The sequence below is a fragment of the Oryzias latipes genome, chromosome 12, assembly GCF_002234675.1.
Source record: "Oryzias latipes chromosome 12, ASM223467v1".
Taxonomy (NCBI): Eukaryota; Metazoa; Chordata; class Actinopteri; order Beloniformes; family Adrianichthyidae; genus Oryzias; species Oryzias latipes.
This window is the reverse complement of record NC_019870.2, coordinates 28976653-28995741: the sequence shown is the minus strand read 5'-3', so window position 1 is coordinate 28995741 and position 19089 is coordinate 28976653. Positions and strand designations below refer to the sequence as shown.

Below are 19089 nucleotides of genomic sequence, written 5' to 3'. Positions count from 1 at the left end.
CTCTGGTCGATAGTGTCAAAGGCTGCACTGAGGTCTAACAGGACCAGAATAGAAAGTAGTCCATTTTCTGAGGCCAATAACAAGTCATTAGAGACTCTAAATTGTGCAGTTGTCATGGCGAGTATGACGTGGCAGACCCAGACGCTGAAACCCGCAAGTAAACTCAAATCAGGAAGTTTTGGAACAGATTTATTTTTTCTTCCAAGTATGGTATAATGGAAATTTAGTAGTAATGGTTTGTAGATTCTTGTAGTTCGCCGTCAGCGTAGATGTTGGAGGTTGGCGATGATGTTGTGATAGCCCGTGTCCGTGGCAGAGGTCTTGGGAGGAACGCTGAGAGCGAGACCGGAGCGCGACGAGGCAGGAACGTCTTGGCAGGAGCTGGATGGACTGCAGAACTCTGGGAGCGAGCGACAAAGCGTGGTAAGTACAAGCCAAAACTATGAAAAGTAGCTTAACTTGGATGCCAGACAAAAGCACCGGAGTGAGTAACGAACTGGCGATGAATGCTGGGGTTGGATTTCCTTAAGAAGGCAGACAGGTGATGAGGTGAGTATCGGTAGCTGGTTCCAATCAGCAGAGGAGAGAGGGGAGGGGGAAGGTAGACTGCCAGAGGCACCATGACAGCCGTTAGGCTCTTGCATGCAGAGCCCCTGGTAGTTTTAGATTAGAATAGATCAGGTTCAACTGTATCATCGAGAAACAGAAGACGTGAAGCAGCAGAGACGTGAACTCTGGAGCATCTTTTTGTTTTTGGTACATTTCATCCAGATCATGAATGAAAACAATACAACATTTAAGCGTAATTTTTGATGTGAGGATTTCCCGTCTTCCCTCTTCATTATCCAATCATCGTATACAAACGGTGAAGCAACAAACACAAACATTTACATTGACTGATGGGGAGAAGGGAAGCAGCTTCACTGGAGACAGGACGTCTGCTTCAACTGCACTGTCAGCAGAAAGAGAACGCCCCCTGATCCTATCACTACTTTGACAGTAACATATTCATATTTGGCTTTCATCACCACCACTACGATTCCACATGCCTGGCTCGCTGCACAAAAGCTGAATTTTGCATCCTAACTGCATCAGTGCATCTTTTTTGTGGATGGCGGTTATTGTTTCCTCTAAAAGCTCAGACAGATATCATGCTGCCTGACAGATTTACAGTTTAATCTCATCTTTACACGCGTGTGGATGTTGCTCTCTGGAGTTTTAACAGATGGCATCATTCATGAAATAATAATGATGAGCAGGAGGCCGGTGTGACTCCGTTTGTCACTATGATGTTCATCCTCACAGCTCACCAGAAAACAGCTGGACTGACAGAAACCTGCCCCCTTTCTCCCCCCAGCCTTTGAGTCCTCTCATGAAGGTAAACCACTTTACTGCAGGCTGCAGAAGGAGGTGGAGCTCCTCACTTTCTGAACATGTGACTTTAGAAGTGTGTTAACCTAGAGCTCCATTCTCCAAAAATTCATATTATTTCATGCAGTCACATGTGCCCCCCCACCGCACACACACACGTGTTTATGTGAAGAGTCAGGGTTGTACACGTGAAGACCAGATGAATTGGATCCCTAACTTGATGAAACTCGTGTTTTAGCATTGCAACACGTCAAGGCAATTCCAGAGGAATTGTGTTGGATCTCTTGTTAAAGCTAATTTGTGTTCACATCCCTTTTATGGGGCACTAAACTCTTTTTTCCAGGTCAATCCAGCAATGTCATACTCACACCTGAGCTGCCAGAGCAACCACAGACCCACCTGTGCCCATATCAGCTTGTTCCGGGTGTTTGGGGGGGGTGTTACGGTTGGTCAGGGAAGATAAACCCAGGAACAGGAAGACTCAAAGACGTTCATAAAGTTTCAAGGATTTACTCGGCAGTACAAAACAGTGATCCAGCATAGACGTCGCTCCAACACAAAACACAGAAAGAACAGAACTTAAATCGGAAGCAAGATAATTGCTGGCAGCTGTGACTAACCAGGGAGAGACCACAGCTAACCTGCCAAAAAACATCACCAAAAAACAACACTAGGGGGGAACCATGACGGGGGCAGTGGACACACCTGAACATCGGTTTCAGGTCTAACCCTTGTGCTATCCTACGCACTTTAACGTTGGGAGTTGGGTCATCTGGACCTACTAGAGCAGTGTTTTTCAACCTTTTTTGAGCCACGGCACACTTTAACCTTGACAAAAATCCCGCGGCACACCAGCATCCAAAAAAAAGAAAAGCAGTAATTCATGGTCTGTATTGATTGACAGCCCCCCCCCCCCCCTCACGTGCATTTTGTGCATTTTGTGATAATTGTGGCCGAAAAAGCAGGAAGTTGCGGCTGTTTTTTCTAAGACATGAAATAAAAGTTAAATTAGAAAATTTAGAAACTGTTTGTTTATTCGTTGAGGTTTCTAGACATTTCACGCGGACGACACGGGGACACTGGCCCTTTAAGCCAATGCATCATGGGAGATGTAGTGTGAAAACTGCCGAAAAAGGGCAGAAAGACTCGCGTCTGTGAGCTTCATTGTTTTGTTCACGGTCTGACACGGTCTGACACCGGACTCTGTGGAAAGCTACACCGCTAAAGACGAGCTTTAGCTGGTATTTTTGTTAGAACTGAGCAACTTTATCAGCAGAATTAAGAACAAGAAAGTGAAGACATTAACCACTTCTGATTGGTCAGACTGATGACATGTGATTAAGCCTTCAACAATGATTGGCGGAGACAGTTAAAGGGGCGGGACTTTTCCGCAAACCACTATAGCTGCAGGTAAATCGCGGTACCGTATTCTTATCAAAATGTCTTTAATAGAATCAAATAAACACAAAGAAAAATTAATTTTAAGATCTTTTCTATTCCTAACTGCTCAGTGTTTTATCAGGGCCTGTTTGGATGAACAAAGAGCTGATTTCCTGGAGATGGAAAATGTTTTTAGATCAGTTAATGATTAATGAGGGCAATTTCCCACGGCGCACTTGACCATCTCCCACGGCACACGGCACGGCACACTGGTTGAAAAACACTGCACTAGACAGTGGGCTGAACCTTTTTTCTTCAATGAATTGTGATCTTCACTGGTGTCCATGGATTACATGAAATCTTTCCACCTTTATCCACCTTTGTCATGGTAGGGAGAACACCTCAATGGAAGGGGGGGGGGGTCATAGGATAGCACAAGGGTTAACCTGACCATGTTAAATCCTGATAGGGCTTGAACCAGCAACCCTCCAGCTGAAGACCATGTAATACTACGGTCACATCTCCCAAAATGCCACAGCGAGCCGACCTAAATGCAAGTTTTTCAGCAAAATTGGCAGGTGGCCGCGCAGCAGCGTTTGTAATCGGGAGGGGGCAGTCGCGTTTTGACATGCTGCGCAGAAGCCACCGAAGTTTTGAGAAAAACTTCAAATCGAACGGCGACCTGACAATTTTTTTGACATTGGTCAGTGGTCGCTCGCTCACATTTGGAGGTCACGCAGTGGCAGTACACTGACAGGAAAGCAGTAGCCCCACAATTGACTGATAGGAGGGTCTCCAAGGTCCCCAAAATCGTTCGATGATGGGCCGATTTCAGACTGCCGCCCTCCAGCCATCCCCTTGCCATCGTCCCACAGCCACCGTCTGATTGTTAGAAATCCTACGGTCGCACTGCGGGTACTCGAGAGCTATTGACACGGGCCGGGGCCCAGCGATGACCGGACATCGATCTGGTGATCCCGGCCACCTGTGGGTCTAAAGGGGGAGACGGCACTGAGACCTGCGTCTTGAGGTAATGCAGTTGATGCTGAGAAAAAAATTGTGCTTTCTAGGAGGCATCTTACATGAAAATTATTTCATTTGTAAATTAACAAGATTCTAATGCGCGCTCTAAAGCCGAGTTGAGAATGACCAGTGATGCAGAACGGGCCACTTTTATATACCCCCGGGCTACTGGCGGCCAGTGGCATTTGATATGGACATCTGCTGTCTGGACACAGTAACACATCGTCCAATCAGAGCTGCCGCCTGCCGGCAATCCAGCTGCCACCGCCCTGTGGTCGCCCAGCTGTTTCCCGTTTTCGTAAAGGCGCCTGCCTGAGCGACAGAAGTCTGACTGCCACCGTCATCATTCATGGCCATGCCCCCAATTTTCAAAAATCGGTTGGCGGCATGAAATCTTGAAGATTCTGCCGATGCCTCCTCGTTTTATATGCGATCGTTGCATGATGGTTGAACCAGCACTGGATGCTGCCCAAAACTATAATGTTGCTGCTCAGATCAAGTGCTCTTCCTGTGAAGGAAGGAAGGACAAACACACTTGTTTTCGAAGGTCTCCATTGCAACCGTCTGTAAGAATTCCACCAAACAAACATGAGGTTCAAGGTATAGAATTTCTGAAACAGAGAAGAAATGTTAGAGAATCAACCAAACAGCATTTCAGTAAAATCAGGAATCTGTAGAGGGAGCCAGAGATTAATATTCATGATGGGCAAATAGAGAAAATGGACTAACCCGGTTTTTCCTGTTCTTCAAAATCACATCTGTTGAGTCAAACGTCTTGATTCTTATATTAATATTCAAACGAAGGTGTGGGAGTGGGCGGCTGAAGATGACTGCATCAAAAGGGACAGCATTAAAAAACCTCTGTAACACTAAAAGTCTGGAACACACCCCTCATTTCATACTCAGCGCTGATGCTGTTTTGCTTTCTGCAGACATCCAAAGAATGTGTCTTTTCTGTTCTGAGCCTTTCCCTTCTTTGTCTGAGAAAAGGGTTCAGTAAAAGCCCCGCTGTAGTGTCATTAGTCGTTTCCACAGCAGTGGGATGGAAATGAATGCATGAAAATGAAACCCGTGCTTCCTCCACATCATTGCCCTGCTTTTTCAGGTAATTTCTGAACAAAGTGAGATTACAAGCAGAGTGTGTTCCAGCCCCAGCCTGCTTGTCAAACATCCCTCAAGCAGAAATCAATAGGTCATCATCTCTACATATTACTACATATCAGGAGGGGCCCAGAGGAGGAGGAAGTGCAGGCCAGGAATCTAACTACAAGGCTGGTATGGGATCAGATCTTCTTCTTGTTTGTGTTTTTAAATTTCATAGAAGGTCTGTTTTTGTAACCTGCTGTGATCCGTCTAAGTATTTCATCTGATGTGGCTTTAAGACTCCATAAAACAGAGAAGCTTTATTCCCCTCTTGGGTCAAACAGCCCGGCAGCTAAATTAAAAATATTTTCCTCCAAAACATCGCTGCAGCATCTCCCCGAGTGTTAAGAGTGCATCATGGAACACATCAACCATTGGCTATTGTTTAAAAGTGCATGATAATAACAGCAATCAGTAAAATGTCAAGGCCTCTGTGCTTAAACTCAACACACAGCCGCGCTCTTAACTGAAATCCACTTAAAATGTGCCGCTGAGTCGGAGTCAATCATTAAACAGCTCACTTTGAGAGTCTGAGCAGCGATAGATATCGATTGTCATTTTTACAGGTCATTTCCTCTGAAGATGATTAATATGTCTGTTTCTCAATCACTGGAGCGTCCACAGACTGACATCAGACACTCGGGAAGGCTCAGCCGAACAGGAGGTAGGCTATAATTCACCGGGCCGTCTGCAAAGTTCAGGGAGAGCAACGGCGCTCACCTGAAGGCAAATATTTACCCAAAGTACAGTTTATCCTTCAGGGTCGCGACAATCGGACACAACAGAAAGTTTCTGTTCTTTTTTTTACCCAAAACGTGAGAGCTTCATCCACTGTCGGGGTTTTTCAAAATAAATTAATTTAATTCAGCTGTTAAGTAGATCTCATATATGTGGGTTCTTGTATTTTACTTTCATATTTATTTATGCTTGTTATCATTGTATTTTTTATGCATTACTTCAATTTATACTCTCATAACTTAGCTAGTTTTTTATTTTAACTTTTCTATCTATTACTTAGACGTTTTAGCTGTTCATTGTGTCCTCTCACACTTTTTGTTTGCTGTTTCTTTTACATGAAAGGTGCTTTACATATAAAATCAATTTGAATTTGTTTGAAAACAGACATTTGTAAGAATTTTTCTTCATATCTTTACATTTCTCTACATTTTGGTCAAACAGGAAAATTGTAATTTTTATTTTTTTTTAACATGTTTCTGTGCCATTTTCCTCATGATGGAGGACATATATAAACAAAATTAAGCTTAAAATTGCATTTCTGAGTAATCCTTTATTCAAATGTGAATAGGGAGCAGACGAAAAACTGCTGTAGAAGCTACAACATGGAGCCACAAACTCCCTGCTCTGCTCCATTCTGATGTATCCACTTGCAGACGACTATGTACATCCTTTTTGCTTTGTGCATCCATTTTTGTTGCCCCGGTAACGTTAGCTTGGGGTTGTGAGGGGCTGTAAGCTAGAGGAAGAGCGTGTAGACAGATGGGTGATGGGACGTGATGACTGGTCTACAACTCAGAAGTAAATTTCTAATAAACTCCTGCCGCTCTGCAGAAACTATGTCCTAGAAAATGACAGGGTTTTTGGATTTTGGCCAAAAATGGCATCTTCATCATTTAAAGATCCCCTGGAACACTTTGAAAATAGATTAAAAGATGAACGGAGTGGGACTTTAACTCAAGACTTCCTCTAAGTTTGGGTAGGTTTTCATTTGGAAAATTTAATTTAAAAGTTTTCGCTGCTGCCCCGTCGACCCATCGACATTTTTAAAGGAGCAGACTTTTATGAACAGGCCTCGCTGAAGCTCAATATGTCATAAAGCACTTAGACATTTGATGGGGTTGCAGAGATTCAACTGCATTTGACTTCTTGTGTATTTTGGTCACACCAAATTGATTGTAAATTCCAATATGAGTAGATTTCTTCTGAGAGTTTCTGTAATACTACATGGAAATCAAGCATATCTAAAAAGTGAAAAACCTATAATGGCTGCTCCTCCACATTCAGTAAATCAGCCTCTGCATTCATGCCACATTGTGGGCTTCAGTTTTTTCACACTGACTATCAAAAGGACATTTTTGAAATAAGGATGATCTCTGTCACATAGAGATCTCTGTCTGTTCTTTTAGTCTGAATTCATCCTCAAAACTGGTATTAAACTATCAGAAGGTACAAATGTTGAACATGAAATGTTTATTAATGGAAATGACTGCAGCTCAGATCTCCATTTCTACAGCTGGGACTTGAATTTGTCAAACTTTTTTCCCCCATCTTGCTCTGGGATTTCAGCAGCTTAGGACTTCTCCATCCAGTAAAAAAACAAAATAACAAAAAACATTTCCATCCAGCATCCGCAGCTTCACAGCATCTGAAGACAATTCTTTTTTTGAGAAATTGTGCAACGATGCACAAAACGTCTTCTATTCTTTGTTTTCTAGTGCTTTCGTTTGTTGCTTTCTTATTGATGAGTGATTTCTGTTCTCTGCCTCAGTTGGTTGTAGTTTGTAATAAAGTCATCTGCATCTCAGTCCTCTGATTCCAGCCTCGGTACCACGGTAACAGTCTGATCCTGCTTTTGTTCCGTCCCGCCCCTGCTGTCCTTCATTTAGTAAATCCATTCTTGGCAAATATGGTAACCTCACATGACGGGGAATATTAAAGAAGTGACAGAGCTGCAGCAGTGAAGGGATGTTTTAGCTCTGTCATATTAGTCCACACAGAGGAGATCAATGGCTGCTCATATCTGCAGCAATCAATGGTGTTTAGAGACAGACTGATCAGTAAAGCTGCTCCAGTCTGACTTTATTACAGAAAAGTGATACAGAGAGGAGGACAAAGGTTCAGAGCAGCTGAGGATGGACAACCACAGTGGCTGTCTACCCTCTGGATGCTGTGAGAGCTTCGCCTGTTGGCGTCTTCTCCTCAAATCTGCTTTGAATAAATATGAAGACATTCAAAGTGTCCACAGAAACGGCCACAAACGCAGGAACACGCTAGATCTGCCACAATTTTGTTGTTTGGCACAAAACTGCACAGAAAACGTTGTCATCAAAACCATTATTTTTACAGGTAATTTCATTATTGAGCTGAAAAAAGCAAAAGTTCTGCAGATGCACTAAAGACCGGAGAGAAACGGGTCCGAATAAAAAAAACCTGATGAAAAGGAAGACCACAAAGTCTCATCTCACCGTGCAGACGACAGACGTCTGCAAAGGAAAGACGCTCCGTACGGTTAGCCCTGATGTGCAAATCACAGCAACACAAGAACAATCAAATTCACCACAACAATTAAAATAACAAAATGATAAAACAACGTTTTAAAAACCACAACAGAAGAAAAAAAAACATTCAGAAAACAAAAGTAATTTCCGGAAATCAAAATGAAATGTGAAAAACACAACAGGAAACCAGAAAAGGTAGTTGCTACTGGACATCTCTGACTGGATGATGACGTTTGTTCACCTTTTCAAATGGAAGTTATTTGGCACAGAAGATATTTCCTTAAGCATTAGGCCACGCCCACTACAAACGTTCAGTGATTGATCAATCAAATCTTCACCACAGTTTGGAAAAAACATCCCTCTGCTTCATCATCAATTACTCATGTCCCACATATACCTTCCTTTCTGAGTTTTTCATTTTGACTTTTGGAAAGTACTTTTGTTTTCTGAACTGTTTTTTTTTTACATTTCTGTTTGTGGAATCTTGCGTAGAGTTTTTTTTATTATTATTTGTTTTTATTTTTACATTTTTGTTGTGATTTTTAAATGTGTTTGCATTGAGTGATTTGTTGATGTGATTTTCCCTTCAGGGCCACCGTAGTTAATAAAATCTTTAGCAACAGTAATTGATGTTAGTGTGATTTACTGCACCATGTGATCCATCTCTAACTAAAACAGAAAATGTTTATTAAAGATATTGATCACAGTTAATAAATTAACAAAACAAGTAAATCAATCTATATAATTTGTGCGTGTTTAAGGTTTTGTAGAGGGGATGAATTTTTGCAAAGGCTCTTCTGGGGCTGTTGGGGTTGTGTCAAACCTGCTGGGGGCAGCAGCATGAAGCAGTGTCGGTCTTCCTTGGCGGGACTTAAAAAGTTCTGGACTTGTCCCACTGACCTGATATTTTATGCAGCAGGGCTTTGTTTTGTGTTTGGAGGTGAGAAGGTGAAACCGGGATGTTGCAGGTCGCAGAGGATCGGATGAATGATCTCCAGACGAAAGTAAAAAAATCTTTGACAAGTTCAACAACGACAGAGAGTCGTCTTTAGATCAAAGAAAAGCTTCATCCAGACAATAGAAATGAAAACCAGAAAACGTTGTGTGAGTGTGTGTGTGTGTCCTAGCATACACACACACTCACTCGTATGTGTGTAATTGATGTTGGTCCGCTCTGGTCACGCACCTGCTGCAATTGATTGGCTGGAGCAACTTCCACAATCAGTGAACAGCGACCATCGGCCCATCCTTTCACCTGTGTTTTTTTCTCCTGTCTTCATTTTTTTGTCTCTCTTCCTCACATCTTCTATCCTTACTCCCTATCTCTCCCTCCGTCCTCAACCTTTATCTCCTCCCCCAGCTTTCCTACACCCCGTGGCCTCTCCACCCTTCTTTTGGTCAGGCGTGTTGCTAGGCAACAGCTGGTTTATCTCCCTTTTTTCTCACCTGGACTATGTGAGTTTGACCAGAGAGGAGTGAGGTGGGAGGACAGATAAATGATAGAGAGAGGGGAAAACTGGTGGATGGAAGAAAAGGCGTTGTGGGGGGGGGGGGGGTGTGGATGAAATGATAAGAGTCATAATGATGAGATAACTGGACAAAGGATGGAGAGATGAGAGGAAAAGAGGACAAAGAAAGATAAAGTGCAGCAGAGAGGGAATGCTAGCAAAATGTAAAGATTACACGTTCTGTTATACAATGACCCCCCCCCCCCCACACACACACACACACACTTCCTTTATTTATGTTTCCTGCTGCTCTACAAAGGAGAGACGTTGGCCGAATCCCAATTCTTCCCCGACCCCTATGGCTTCTCCCTACCCCTACATTTAGCCCTCCAAAGAGAGGGTTATACAAAAATCCTGGTTGTGTCTGTAGTCCCACCCTAACCTCTAATTACCAATAACTATATAGTAGTGCCCTGAATTTTAAAAGCAATTCAGACACTACGCTCACTACATTTTTTTTTTTTTAACGGCAGAGGATATGACGTCCTCGATTTCACAAAGTTAAAATCTAATTAATACAAGCGTTTTGGGACAATTATTTATGATCCACTGTCTTTTGAAGGTAAAAACATTGGTGGTTTATTAAAAAAATACATTTAAATACAATTTTTTGGTAAAAATTATTCTGACGCAATGCATTGTGGTTTATATTTGCCAATCTAGTGAGCATTGATGCTCATTTGTTTTTCACAGAGACCTGTGGGAAATTTCTAGGGCTCTGGATTTTGGAATTGTAGATTCAGACACAATAGAAAAAGGAGAACACGCTATATAGTGAGCAGGGATGGAATTCGGACGTTACTCCCACTCGATGATGTCATCAATAGTCGCAGGTCATCTACATAAGTAAGTAGCTGCCAGCGCTCGGACAATGCATAACAATATATCGTTTTATAAAAGCCGTTCTAAAACACAAAGTCATTGCTTACAATTAAATGAAGAAATGCATTTCTCCTCTGCAGCACAGCGTCATGCGGATTCAAAAACCTGTTTCGGATACCCCCATCCCTCCAAATGCCCCTGCAGTCGGAGGGAGGTCGCAGGTTTTCTGCAGAATCGGGTCCACTCTTTGGCAAAGTCTCGATCCTCCTGGGTTGATAAAAGGAAAACCCACCAATACAAACTGAAAAATGATTAAATAAATGAGACATTTCATAATACTCTAAAATAAATTCTCAAAAATTCTCTTTTTTTTATTGACAATAAGTTTTTCTTGTACTTTGGCCTTTCTTTTTTATTCATTCTCATTATTGTACAAATAGTGTTTGTATTGATAATTGCATTTCAGTATTAATCTGTAACATTTTATTCAACTTTACACATTTTCAAATCTGGATATTTCTGTGTATTTCTCAACAAGGAAATCTCAAAACCAGGTAGCAAAAAGTCACAGCTTGATTCTCATTTGTGGTTGTTTTTTCTTCCATTTAAACCTGTTCAGCTCTGCTACAAAATGTGTCCAAGTTCCCACACAAACACACACCCAGAGAGGGCTCAGACCACTGCTGTCTGAGCGCGGAGTGATGTACAGTCTATCTGCTGTCCTCTGTCGATACAGTGGACATAACAAAGCACCACATCCTCCTCCACTTACACTCCCACACACAAAAAAAGCCTTTTTTCACACACCCACACTCACAGATCTCATCTCCAACCAGGAACGGGTTCAGTTTGGAGGTCGGGATGATGAATTATGAAATGTGAAACTGGATTCTTCAATGTGACCTTGGCTGTGGAGCAGAGGCGTCATTAACGACTGCCGTCTGCACTTCACGCTCTGAATTCTGCCAAACCTTGAGCCAGTGACATTACAGGTTAGTCAATCACTTTATGATGCAGACGACATCTGTAAGCAAATTCAACAAGAAACAGGCAGGATCTTCGTTCACTTCATCAGGTGTAGAGGGAATCAGAAATGTCCCTTCAGTCACTTTCTGTATGCCCCGCATGAGAGCTGCAAACAGGACGGGTCGGCCACGGCACAAAGCTGAAGGTCGAGGTTGAGTTCCAAACCCAAACCAATCTGAATGATATTTCACACAGCGGTGTGAAAGTGATGCAAACAAACGGCACACTGCCAGAACAGGCCCCTAAGAAATGAGGTAAACAGTCTGATTCCACTGGCGGGTTTTCTTGAAATTAGCAAAATAATCTGCCATGGGATAAAAACAAAAAGGTCCTATCAAGATTCTGATTTTCAGAAAAGGATTCTACTCATCAATGCTGCATTTGCAACTGCCACTAGGCGACGGGGAGGCAGTGGCAGCTGCCAATGGAAATGTTGTCGTCAGAAAATCGTTGGCGTGGTCATGAATGCAGACGGCGGTGGTCAGGCGGCTGTCAGTCAGGCAAGGCAAAAACAAAAAATGAAATCTGGCAAAAACTGGGAAGCAGCAGCAGTATCATTGGCCGCCGGCAGCTCTGATTGGTCGTTGTGTAAATGTCTCAGAATGGCGGTTGTTGGTATCAGGTGCCTGATAGCCTGGGGGTGTACAATAAGCGGGCACCACTGGTCATTTGCTACTCAGATTTTGAGCACGCATTAGAATCTTGTCAAGTTACAAATTCCCACATTAATAGACTCCCCAGCCGCAATTCGTCGATACACAGAGTTTCTATGAAGCCATCAAAGCCATTATGAGATTTTTGCAGCATCAATGCCATCTTCCCATTTGGAACCCCTATGATCGGGATCACCTGATTGTCGTCCAGTCATCTTTGAGTGCCTGCGCTGCTACCTAACAATTTCTAACAATCAGACTGTGGCAATGGGACGGCAGCATGGTGGCAGGGGGGTGGCTGGAGGGTGACCATCTGAAATCGGCCAATCAACAGACGATTTTTGGGAGCTTGGAGACCCTCGGATCAGTCAATAATTGTCCTGCTGCCTTCCTGCCACACACCTACACACCTGTCACTGGACTGGATCTCCAGTTGTGCCCATGTGGCCACAGACCAATGTCAAAAAATCGTTTCCCAAAACCTTGGTGGCTGTCCTACTTTTAACTCGCAGGGCGTTTAAAAATGCAACTGCCGCCTCCCGATTACAAATGCCACCACGCGGCCACCTGTCGAATTTTCTGATAAACTTGCATTTAGGTTGTGGGGCAGGGTCATTTTGGGACATCCAGCCGTAGTCCAAGACACGTTTTCTCAAAGTACAATTCTTTTACTATTAAAAAAACTTTCTTGATGAGATTAATTTTCTTGCAGGACTGTAAGACATGTTTTAATGAAATAAGGGTCTAAACAAATCCAGAGGAGGATTTCTGCTGTGAGGATACATTTTAAACCAGAGTGGTAGTGTGATACATTATCTTATTTCAAGTGTAAACTTTTAAATAAAACCATTTTGATGGTAACTTCCGTTTTTTAAAAGTCTTCATGTACTCTATCGATGCTTCCTGTGAGGCATCAGTGCCTGTAGGATGATTGTTGATGTTTGACACATGAACTATTCCAAAAGTACCAGAAAGAAAACCCAACACATTTGGATTGCTTTTAGTGGAAACACACTGGGGCTCCTACTGTCTGGGAAAAGAAGAGGGTCAGGATCTGCAGCTGCTGTAAAAGCCAGGGCACATGAATCGTGGGGGTGTGGGAGAAACTGAAAGGAAAAATAATCAGGGCTGTGGTAGAATCATCCTGAATGAATATGGCAAAAAGCTAAATATAAGAGTGTTAGGCCGTCACTGGATGAAAAGTGGAATGAAGAATGTTTGAAAAGAGGTTACTGAGAAAAGGAAACCAAACAAATAATCAGGAAGTAGACCAGCAGAAGACCAGATGCAGAACAGACAAGAAGGAAACATGTGAGGAAGGAAACACAGATTAAATCTGACCAGAGGCCATGTTATAAGAAAAAAAAAAACTAAAATATAAAAAAGGAGGAAAATACCGGACATAAGCCATATGGTAGTGCCTCAGTAGAGGGAAAGCATCAACACGCATCAAGGCTGCTGTCAGTGGAGGTTCCTGAAAGCAAAAAGGCTTTTCAAAGTCAGAACCTGCTAGAAATCCTCCTTATAATCACTATTAAAGTTTGAACTGCCTTTTTTTGCCTCATTAGCTTCAGCGACGGCTGTGGAAATGTTTCCTTCCTTAGTTTAAACTCCTGTACTGTTGTTCAAGGAGGACGTGATTTCAAAGTTTAACTTTTGCTTTAAGTGTCATTGCTGAAGCAGGATCCATGTGAGAACATCAAACTTTCATGCGTTGATGGGGAAGAGCCTCCACCCACCACCAGTCTACCCCACACCCCACCCAAACATGTACCAGGTGAGCTCTCTGAAACGGAACGGCATGTTAATTTCATGCTCCTGCAGCTCACTCTGTCCTCCTCTCCCATTCAATGAATATTGATTATGAATTGATTCCTGTCTCTGATTGGTCTCATATCACACAGTTCTCATGAAAATTGAATCAGTCCGATTGTGAATTCATTCTGATTGGATTAAACTCCACCGACAACTGCTGCACGAGGCAAGAGGAAAAAAGGAAGTAGGTCACTATTTCCTTCCATAATAAAAGCCTGAGACAAATTCAAACCAGTGCTGAGAGATTTGGATTTTCTTAAAGTTGATTGTGAGTGTATGACAGATGTTCCAATATTATAAAACAGAATCTTAAGAATCTACCCTTTTTTATACAAACAAGTCCAGGGCTAATCGTTTTGTTCAAATATTTTTTTTGAAACTATTGGAAAATCATTACAGGTATGCAAAAACCTAAAATGCTGCGTTCACACTGGACTCAATTCACGCATCAGAGGCGTTGAGTTTCAGTGTTAGGTCAATGTACGGATGCGATCTGAGGTCCTGCGATGCGATTTGGGTGGCAGACGCAGCGACCTGTGTCAACCAATCAGAGAATCAACTTTAGGCAGGTGACGCTTTAGCGACTCAGTCAGCGAGTTGAAAAAAAAATCTAATCTGGACGCTCGATGTAAGGATTTCCGTCCTGAACTTCCATCATTTTCTTAACCTGCAGGGGCTGCTGGGATGCCACAGACTGTCCTGACCACACCCTGCACAGGTCTCCATGGAGCTGGAAAGATCAAACCCGCTACACCAGCCAGCCGCCCGGCGGACAGCAGAGCTAGCCAGCACCGCTGCCCAGGGTCTGGTAGAGCTGGTGAGCGCTCGCCATGCGGTTGCCTAGCCGGCTGACAGACAGATGCTGTTGTAGCGGCACAATCGCCCCAGCTCCATGGGCTTATGATGTTTATCGTGTTAATGTAGAACAGAAATTCTTCAAACTGGCCCACAGACAGACAGAAGTAACATTTAAAAGGGCCGTTATCTAGGGGAAGCTCCTCCAGTAAATGGTGAGGCGTCTCTGAAGTTCAACTGAGTCGTCCACTCTCCTTTCTGTTACAGATTTGAGGACATCAGTTTGAGAGAAACCACAAACACGCTGCATCTAAGGTTACGTTCACACTGCAGGGCTTAATGCTCAATTCAGAATTTTTGAAATGATAAGATTTTTTTGCAAGGCCGTTCACATTTCCAATTAAATGCGAACTTTTGTGATCTCCTGTGTGACCGTGAAACGACCCAGAAGTGACCCGGATGCGCAGAAGAGTACTCAACGGTGAACGACGTCACTTGTTGTTTGCAGAAGCAGCTAACGTTAACAATTGATGTCAACACCAGTGTTGTCAGCAGCGCAGCTCTTTTTGCATTAATACATATACTTTCACAAAGGATCCAGCACAATAACAATCTTCTCATTTTAACCCTTGCGCTATCCTATGACCCCCCCCTGACATTGACGTGTTCTCCCTACCATGACAAAGGTGGATAAAGGTGGAAAGATTTCATGTAATCCATGGACACCAGTGAAGATCACAAATCATTGAAGAAAAAAGGTTCAGAGCACTGTCTAGTGGGTCTAGATGACCCAACTCCCAATGTTAAAGACCCTAGGATAGCACAAGGATTATGAAGGCATTGGAGCCAGGATCGTCTGGACCCACTGTTGTGGAATGGGGATGTGTGTGTGCTGGGGCCACGCGTGTGTGTGTAAGAGAGAGAGAGGTAGGTAGGGAATGAGGGGGGCGCGAATTCATGTTGTGTTACGGAGGAAGGAGAACGGTAATAAAAGAAGGTTTCTCCGAGAATAAATGCTATGGACTCTTTATTAACCCGCTCTGGAGAATCTGAGGGTCCGAACGGTGACCTCGCTTCCCTTCCACTGACTGGTCTCAGCAGCATCGTCCGCTATGGTTGCTGTTTATGTTCTCGTTCCCGCCCACTTCAACGCAGAATAATGAAGTTTGTAGCGTATCGATGACGTTCAGGTTGGATTCATGTGGCCTGGCCGTTCAGATGGAGGTCACATTTGAAAAGATCGGATACGTATCGGGTTCAGGACCACATACCCAAGTGGCCTGGGTCGCATTCGAAAAGATTGGATCTGTGTCATTCAAACTGTCATGAAAAGATCAGATACAGGTCACATAGGGGCAAAAAAAATCGGAATTGGGTCGTTTCAGCCTGCGGTGTGAACGTAGCCTAAGATGGACAGATCCCGTCATTTTGTTTCCAAAAGAAGCACTTGGGTGGGACAAACATGCTTTTCAACTGTTGGATCACAGCGAACAGGTGAAGGTCAAGACGTAACCTGCAAGATGGGTCCTATAAACCAATAGAGCACTATGTGCATATTCTGAATGTCAGACGAAACTTTAGCCTCTATGCCGTTTCACTAGATTTATAGAATCTAAAGAAATCGTTTCTAAATGATCTCCTTTTTCTATTGCAGCAGTTCTTTCCCCCCCACTAGTGAAACGTATTACTCAAGCAGCTGTGAGGCTTAATGAATCCCAGTAGCTTCGACTCTCCGGCAGCAGATCAGCAGAAACCTCCAGACTCAGGTGCTGGAGTTTGTCCTGGACTGTTGGAAGTCACAGCTGCAGAAAAAACAGCAGACAGAGATGCACACGGCTCACAAAAAAAGGAATATTCAGCTTTCAGGGGCAAAGAGGACAAAATGTGAAAAGTCAAGTTGCATTATGCCATAAAATCAGGGCATTCTTGCAGAAGAGAGATGGAGTTTTGCCATCTTAAACGCAGAAATACAAAAAAACGGTGTGAAAAGACAAATCTTCCTGGTATCTTTATAGCTTGTTGTGTATCAACCTGAGCATAAGTTCCAGCTTGAAAACAGCATCTCGTGTTGTTTGTGAGTCGTCTTAATATTGGTTTCTCCAGAAACTTTTGGATGTCAGTTTAGCATTTAGACGTGTATCTGTGGTTACACAACAGGAAATATGTCAGGAAGTCCTGTTAGACGGAAGAGCCAGAAATTCACCAATTAAAAGAGGTTCAAATTAGGCTCAAGCTGTTTTACACAAAATTTAGAAATGTTACAAAACTTTGAATACTTTTTGCAAGTAGTGCATCTAAAACCACAAACTTTAGTTTTTCCAGAGGAAGACTTTTGTCTTGTTTTGTCGTTTGCATCAGTTTGAAGCAGCAGTTAGCCTTTCTAAAAGCTGTGTCCCACAGCCACTATGTACATTAAATGCATATTGCACAGATGAACATTGGTCACACATGAATATATACATGAATATATGTGAAAAAAGTGAGAAAAGTTGTGGCCTTTTGGTGAAATTTTCCCAGATGTATCACGAATGAACCACGTTAAAACCACGGAAGAAGTACAAATGAACCACACCAACAACACGGAAATCAATGTAAAGGTTATATCTGCTCAAAATTTGTGTGTCAATTACGTCCTTTTCTTGTAATATGTGCGCCGGTTACGTCATATAAAAGTTCTACATCAGTGGTACATGCACCAAAAGTCTGGAACGGTTGTGGAAAGACACAGATTTGCGTATGCATCTAGCAAAAATCACACAATTGTGTAAGATTTAAGTAATAATTGCATTTAAACTGCATAAAATGCGCATGAACTGCATAATTCTCAACCAACGAAAAAATTTGAACAGCTCAAAATTCAAAACGAAACCCTTGATGGTCATCTGCGCACATCGATGAATGACGAACGGAAGAAATGAATGATGATGATGAATGACGTTCATCACGCATGATTCACGGAAGACCGAAACTTCATATGTGGAAAATGCACAAAATGTCCAAAGTGGCTGTGTGACACGGCTTTCACTCTGAGTTGGCCTGGATGCATTCACGCCCTGACTTTGGTGGAAAGAGAAAAATGCTCAAATGTAGGTAAATTATTTTTCCACTAGTAGATTTCTGTATAGAAACCAGACCTCCAAGTTCTTTATACAACCCCCCCACCCCCCAACCTTAAAGCAAAGCTCAAAAGGCTACATAAAAACTTCAGACTGAGCTTTATTGATTATGACTGTTATAATCCAGTTAAATCCAGATCATTCCAACAAAGTCAGATTATCAGAATTGAATTCTAATGACCTGCAGAAACCAACAGATTAAATACAAACGTTTTGTTAATCCCCAAACTAAGCAAACAAAAGGAGACAGTGGAGAACCCCCCCCCCCCCCCCAAAGGAAGAAGCCTCCACACTGTAAAAAAAACATTTCAGGGGTGCAGTAAATATGACAGAAAAATATGGGTATGAATGCATGATAAAATAAGTGAACAACATTGTGAAGACTAATCCAGCAAGAGCATTTGTGTGAAATGAACATGTAAAAATAAGTATTCCAAATAAAGAAATAAATGTTTAAGTAATAAAATAAATCATTTAAAATGTTTTTTATTTTCAACGTCTGTGCTTCAGAGCAGACCCACGAGAAGAAAAGCGTTTCTCCTACACACTACAGAGCCACCCTACCGGCGGAGGGACACCACGCCCTAACTTGTTATGGCTCCACCTTAAAAAAAAACCTTTCGAACACCACTAGCTTCCAATGCCCCTACAGTTGGGGCCATAGGGAGGAGCCTAGGGGTGGGGGACCAATGCGGATCACTATGAGTCAAGTGCTCTCTGACTGCTCCGACGGTAGATTTCAGTTTTAGGAAATTCAGTTTTGGCTCAACACTTCTTCTTTTTCAATAAAAAAGGGGCTGAAATCCAAGTCCTCAGAGTGTGGATGTGTTGGTGATAGCAGGTCAAAGAAGTTTGTCCATAACGGTATCTCTATTTACCATTTCTCCTCTGTTTGTGTCCAGACTCATCTAATTTTGACCTCTCATCTCTTAAATGCTATAAATTATTCAACCAACCAACTGTTTTCCTGTTTCTCTTTCTTTATTCTAGTATCTTCCTCCAATTTTGGTCGCTTAACTCCTCCTACAATGTTTCATCTACTTGAACCATTCAACTATTCAAATGTTCAGCTCTTTCAGCTTTTTTCATCTGTGACTTTTGATCCTTCAGATCCTTGAACTTCTCAAGGTACTCCTTTAAAATTCATGGGGAATCCTTGGTGCAGAAGCTCGCTGGTTCGATACCCGGCTCTGGCTTTTTT

At 42.7% G+C, this 19089-nt stretch overlaps 1 long non-coding RNA gene across 1 annotated transcript; it reads left to right on the top strand.

Annotated features, from left to right (window-relative positions):
- Positions 1-3158: 3158 nt before the first annotated feature.
- On the top strand, positions 3159-11025 carry LOC110016129. Its single transcript, XR_002291416.2, has 3 exons — positions 3159-5581; positions 10355-10507; positions 10624-11025. It is a non-coding gene; the product is annotated as an uncharacterized LOC110016129 (long non-coding RNA).
- Positions 11026-19089: the final 8064 nt, after the last annotated feature.